The 7,165-nt window shown below is 40.2% G+C and overlaps 1 pseudogene; it reads left to right on the top strand.

The window, feature by feature from the left end:
* LOC102740388 (E3 UFM1-protein ligase 1 pseudogene) overlaps positions 1-4,565 on the top strand; it is an 11,319-nt pseudogene extending 6,754 nt beyond the window's left edge.
* The last annotated feature ends 2,600 nt before the right edge of the window (positions 4,566-7,165 follow it).

Consider the following 7,165-nt stretch of genomic DNA (forward strand, 5'->3'; position numbering starts at 1 on the left):
TAACATGTGTAACTGGAATGGAAGAAGGATGAGAGAAAGAATACGGCAGAATAAATATTTGGTTGAGAATTTTCTAAAATTAATAACAGATACAAATATCAGATCAAGAAGCTCAGAGAACATCAAGCAGGATAGATACCAACACACCACATACACACTCACTTGTGGGCTTTCATATTCAAACTGCTGAAAACCAAAGACAAAGAAAAAATTCTTAAAGACAGCTAGAGAAAAAAGATGCATTAGTATAGAGGACCAATGCCATGAATCCCAGGACTTCTCATCAGAAACCACTCCAGCTGGAAGACGATGGAAGGGAAATCTTTAAAGTGCTCAAAGAAAAAAACCTGTTAACTCAAAATAATATACCTGCTAAGATACTTTTCAAAAAATATGATTCCTTAAAAGTCATTAAAATTGGGGCGCCTGGGTGGCTCAGTGGTTAAGCAACTGCCTTCGGCTCAGGTCATGATCCCAGGGTCCTGGGATCGAGTCCCACATCGGGCTCCCGGCTCAGCAGGAAGCCTGCTTCTCCCTCTCCCACTCCCCCTGCTTGTGTTCCTGCTCTCGCTGTCTCTGTCTCTGTCAAATAAATAAATAAAATCTTTAAAAAAAAAAAGTCATTAAAATTGATAAACCTGCAAACCATGAAAAAAGGATAGAAGACAGTAATCACCAATATCAGGAATGAAAGTAGGGGCAATAGAATCCCATTGAGGGAATTCTACCAACAAGTCTATGCCCATAATTTTGACAATTCCTTGAAAGACACAATCTACCAAAATTTACTGAGGAAGCAATTGATAACCTGAATATCCTATCAAAGAAGTTGAATTCATAGTTAAAAACCTTCCAGCAAAAAAGACTCCAGTCTAAGTGATTTAACTGGTGAATTCTTTAAACATTTAAGAAACAAAACACTTTCCTATTCATTATATGAGGCCAGCATTACCCTGATACTAAAACTGAAGTTGTTACAAGTAAAGAAAACTATAGACCAGTATCCCTCTAAACAGAAATGTAAAACCAGTCAATAAAAATAAAATACAGCATGTCCAAGTGGGGTTTGCTTTGGGAATGCAAGGTTGGTGCAACATTTAAAAAAATCAGTATAATTCACTGTATTAACAGACTGAAGAAAGAAACCAGATGATCATCTCAGTAGATGCAGAAAAAGCACTTGTCAAATTCAACATTCATTCATGATAAAAACTCAGCACACCAGGAATAGCATGGAATTTCCTTAACCTGATGAAGGGTATCTACAGACGCTAACACCATCCTTAATAGTCAGAGACTGAATGCTTTTCCCATAAGACCTGACATGAGGCAAGTATATTCCCCTCTCACCATTAACTAGAAGTTTTCACCAGTACAATAAGGCAAGAAAAAGAAATAAGAGGCTTATAGATTAAAAGGGCAGTAATAGAACTCTCTATTCACAGATAATACAATTGTCTATATGTAAAATACAAAAAAAAAAAAAAAATCTACAAAAAAAAAACAAAAACCCAACCCTAGAATAAGTGAGTTTACCAAGAACACAGGATACAAGGTTGACATGTAAAAGTTACCTGTATTTCTCTATCCTAGCAATTGGAATCAAAATGTTCAGGGGATATATGCTGAAAACTACAAATACTGATGAATGAAACCCAAAGAAAACATAAACAAATGGAGACATGGACCTTTTTCATGGATTGGGAGTCTCACCGTGTTACAAAGTCAATTCTCCCCAATTTGACTGAGAGATCCAATATAATCCCAGTCAAAATCCCATTAGGAATTTTTTTTTGACAAGCTGACAGGCAAATAAATGGGAGGAGTCAAAACAATTCTGAAATCCAAGAAAAACTACTACTTCATTAAGAGAGTGTTGTATTGGTGAAAGGACAGGCAAGTAGATTGATAGAACAGAATATAGAGCCCAGTCTAGACCTATCTTTGAAAAAGATGCAAAAGCAGTTGAAGAAAGGATAGTCTTTTCAACAAATGGTGCTCAAAAAATTGGATGTCCATATACAAAATAAAAAAGAGCCCATAATTCATACCTCATATGAAAGTTAATTCAGAATGGATCATCAACCTAAATGTAAAACATAAAATTATAAAAGTTCTAGAAGAAAACATAAGAAAATCTTTGTGACTCTGAGTTAGGGAAAGAGTTCTTAGATAAGACAACAAAAACATGATCCACAGGAAAATAGGATGAATCAGACTTTATCAAAATTGAAAGCCACGCTATTAAGAGGAAGAAAAGACAAGCCACAGACTGGAAGAAATATTGGCAAATCCCAACTCTGAGAGATAAATAGTATCCAGAATATATGAAGAACTCTCTAAACTCGACCATAAGAAAACAACTCAAAAAACAAATTGGCAAAAGATTTGAATGGACTTTTCATCAAAGAAGGTATACACTTGTCAAGTAAGATGCTCAGCATCCTGAGTCACTAGGGAAATGCAAACTTAAAAACATATTGATAACACTACTCATTAATTGGAATGGTTTATTTTTTAGGCTGACATGTGGTCAGTTCTTCAGCAGCTGGGCGAGTAAGGAAAGGACACCTGCGAGGAGATCTGGCGGTTGGTGGCTGCCGTCCCTTGGACGCGGCTCGCCGAGGTCGCGCAGAGGTTGTCAGCGCGGAACTGCATTGAGATTGTGAATGAGTCGATTGCTCAGAAACAGCTAGAAGTAGTTCACACACTTGATGGCAAGGAATATATTACTCCAGCCCAAATCAGTAAAGAAATAAGAGATGAGCTCTCTGTCCGAGGTGGTCGAGTAAACGTTGTTGATCTGCAACAGGTGATCCATGTGGATCTGACTCATAGTGAAAATACAGCTGGTGACACTGTTAAATCAGAAAAGCATGTTCAGCTAGTGTTGGGACAGCTGGTAGATGAGAACTATTTGCATCAGTTAGCAGAAAAGGTAAATGATGAGTTGCAAGAAAGTGGTCAGGTCACCATGTCAGAACTCTGTAAAATCTATGATCTTCCTGGAAACTTTCTGACACAGGCACTAACTCAGTGACTACGTAGAATTATTAATGGACACATGAATCCTAATAACGGAGGAGTAATATTTACTGAAGCTTTTGTAGGTGGATCTATGGACTATCCAGTGCTTTTACCTGGGTAGAGCAGTGAATTCTCTGATTTCAAAATATGATGTCAGGAACAGCTGTTCTACTCTCTGCTTGAGGAACTTGTTAATAGTGGACGCTTACGAGGCAGTGTGGTAGGTGAGAGACAGGCCACAGCAGTGTTTATCCCTGACATTTACTCCAGAACAGAGAGTACTTGGGTGGAGTCCTTTTTCAGGCCGAATGGCCATCTAGAATTTGATGCTTTGTTCAGACTTGGATTCCCAGGTGCTACGAGCTAAATAAAGAAAAGATAAAAGACTACACAACTCTTGTTTTTTGAAAGCAGCTTGTGTTGGTCATGGACCTGCGGATCACGTGGAAACATCAGTAGAGGAAGCCATCAGCTCTGGAACATGGTTAATATTGCACCTCTGTTGCCCAGTTCTTTATCAGCTGAAGAAGCAGCAGCGTCGCTTCCACAGGTGATGAGAGCCTTCAGCAAGCTGGCTTTGGCGGCAGTCAGCGACCCTGTTGTCATCAGCGGAAAACTTATAACTGCACGGAACTGTTCAGGGAATTGATGCACCAAAAAAACTGAAAAGGAAATGAAAAATAATCCTGTTCATTTAATTACCAAAGAAGATCTGAAACGGGTCTCCATTTTAGAAGGCATTAATACAAGTAAAAAGGATAAGAAAGATGAATGAAGGAGAAAAGCAACAGAGGGCTGTGGAAGTGTGGGAGGAGATGGTGGGGGCAGGGCCAGAGAGTACAGAACTTAAAACATCTAGAAGAAAAGATAATGCTAGCGATGATGAGTCATCTCACACTGGTAAGAAGAAACCAGAGATCACTTTTATGTTCCAGGATGAGATTGAAGAATTTTTTTTTTTTTTAAGAAAACACAAGATGCCCCTGAGTTTATTGCTGAACTTGCTGAGTACTTAATAAAATCTCTTAACAAAATTCATCTCGAGGTGGTATGTTCAGTGTTCATGTCTTCAACTTCTTCTACCTCTGGAACTGGTAGAAAGTACACCATCAAGGACTTGCAAGAAGATTCTGCTCTTATTCTGCACCTCACACTGAGTCCTGTTTCAGTTCTCAACCTACCGTATCCTCCATGCAACCAGATGTGTCCCACAGATCACTGCTCTTCCAAATAGGAAAATCCCAGACGATCAGAATATGCTTTTGGTAAAGTATCAAGGTTTAGATGTAAAACATTTAGCTAGTTAAAATAAGGAGACTAGGCAGGGAGATGATCCCTGGAGTGATGAATTAGACAAAGAACAACAAGATATCACCAGTGCTACTCATAAAGAGCTTCAAGAACTTTCTTCATCCATTAAAGACAGGCAGAGGTCTCGCTTCTGTGACCAAGGGCAGAGTCCCCACCCCAGATGGCAGTGCAGTCATTCTTCAACAGCCCTTTGTTGAGCACCTGCTGTGTGTTATGTACTTTATATAAAATTACCACCTCTCACCCTTCTCCTGAAATGAGCTCGAAGATCTACCCCTTTTAATATAATTCAATTCTCTAGTATATACCTTAGTAACCTATGTTATTACCATAGATTTGTTTTTTTTCTGTTAGGGCCTACCGGAATCTCAAGACATGACCTAACACACTCTCATTCTATCGATGAGGAGAATGATGCAGGGCTATCAAAGAGGTGACTAAAATTTATAGGAGAAAGAAGGAAAAATAGATTCCACATGATTCTGTCACTTCTGTTTTACCAGTTCCTTCTCTGTGAAGCAGCTTGAGGACATGAGGGAGGCCTTTGTCCGTCAGAGCTGGAAATAATGTCTTGCAGCCCTGGTTTTGGCTTTCTAATTAGTCATGCTATTTTAATCACCCCCTGCTGAATTTTTTTTCATGGAACTGAAATTACAAGGGCTGTTTCTATTTCCTATACCTGTTTATATGCTGTTTTGCTCTGCTACCGTAGAATGCACAAGAGAAAGGTTTTTAATTTTATTGTTATTATTATTATTTTGGTATCAGTACATTTCATTTCATTTTAAAATAACTGCAGTTTTGTTGACGAGGGTCTTAGATTCTTTCAAGGAGACCGAGAATGGAAAGCAGGCCAGTTAATTCTATCACTGACCTGCAGAGGGAGCTCAGTGGTTTGTGTTTTTTTTTCTCCCTCGCTATTGGTTAATGTAGGAGATTTTAGAGCTGTGTATCCATCACACTGTGACTTATGAACTGTATATTTTTAGAGTCAAGGTAGTTTTTGCTTCACCTACTGCTTCCCTATGTAATGGATTACCACCCTGGGAGTGGGCGTTAGAGCATGGGGGGGTTTTAGTCAAATGTGCTCCAGAGGCTTCCAGAGCTTCTGAAAAGCTCTGGAAAATCTCTCTTCTAGGGATAGGCCACAGGAAGTCTGGCTTGCAAAGCCTCAGTATTTTTGGGGTCTCTAAGAAGAGCCATTGCCCTTTCTGTATAGTTTGCCATCTGCCCTTTAAATTAGTTTTTAAAAATTATACATGTAATACATGCTTACCGTAGACAATTTTGAAAATTGAAAACACATTACAGAAGAAGAAAAAAAGTCACTCATAATATCCAAACCAAAGCTACCCCCTGTTAATGTAGTTTCTTCTAGTCTCGTTATAGAAAGCCTTACTGCCTAAAACATTGTAGGCTGAGCAATTTTACTTGGAAAATCATGAGCATTTCCTCACTGAAATCCATGTCAGGCAAACTTCCTGAGCTGGGGAGGGTCAGGGCAAGAATGGCTTGGCATCCACAGAAGGTTCTGCAATTGGAACCCAGCTTAACTGAAAATAAAAAACTTCTCTCTCAGTGCCCTGAATTCAGCTGACGATCTGGGTTTGAGTGGTTTGCTCCAGGGATGCCTGTGGCTCAGTGTCCCAGCCTGTCCTACCCAGATGTTGGAAGTCCAGTTCTTGATCTTTATGCTGTCTGTATGATGGCAAAGCACAGTGTTGGCCACAGCCCTGAGGTTCCACGTGACATGGCAGGACACACCTACTTTTGAGGCAACAGATGTTGCATTGGGAACTGCACACTGGACACAACCCACCACGCCTGCCCACGGCGCCATCCCGCCCGTCCACTCCTGTGTAGAGGAGGTAAGCAGGCTGGAGACTGTATCACTAGCACTCGCTAATGTCTACGGGGAGAAAAATGTGAATTTTTCAAAAACTCGTGGCCCACGCTTTCCTCAGGGAGCAGATATTTCTTTTCCTCGGGGAAACTAGAGGTTAGAAAAGAATTGAGCCTTGTGGTCTCCCAGTGAGAAATGAAGTACATGCAGAAGCCCCCCAACCCCGTGACAGTTGTGACCTGCTGTCTGTTAGTCTTCTGGCTTTGAGTGAGTGGACCTTAGACCACTGCGAGCAGGAGGCCTGGGTCTGATTTCCAGATGCCCGTTCATTTCTTTTTTTTTTTTTAAGATTTTATTTATTTGCGAGAGAGAGAATGAGAGACAGAGAGCATGAGAGGGAGGAGGGTCAGAGGGAGAAGCAGACTCCCTGCCGAGCAGGGAGCCCAATGTGGGACTCGATCCCGGGACTCCAGGATCATGACCTGAGCCGAAGGCAGTCGCTTAACCAACTGAGCCACCCAGGCGCCCTGCCCGCTCATTTCTTTATATGAGAGAGAAATGGAGACAGGGAGACAGGGGTCAGCAAGGATCATGCTGCCTGATCCTTTAGCCCAGTTAAACACCATACAGGACTTGGCTTCATGGGGCTTCTTTCAGTATTTGCTGCGTAAGAAAACCAATTTTATTTTAGTTAAAATCACTTTATATGAATCCTTAATAATTATAGGGAACTACCCACCTCCACCCCCGCAAAAAAAAAAAAAAAAAAAAAAAACACCAGAAAAGCAATAATCTACTCAGAGCTCAGTTTAGACCAGTGTATGGGTTCTAAGAAACCAGAGTTTATGATGATGTAGATGTTTTCTAAATTACTTAAATGAAATCAGTCAATAAGTATAAATAATATTAAAAGATAAATATAGAACACAGGCCAAGGGAAAAGGGAAAAAAAATCATTTAGTACATTTTATTTGCATCTTCTCA

This window comes from Leptonychotes weddellii, chromosome 5 (genome assembly GCF_054177405.1).
Source record: "Leptonychotes weddellii isolate Sample4059 chromosome 5, ASM5417740v2, whole genome shotgun sequence".
NCBI classification, from domain to species: Eukaryota; Metazoa; Chordata; class Mammalia; order Carnivora; family Phocidae; genus Leptonychotes; species Leptonychotes weddellii.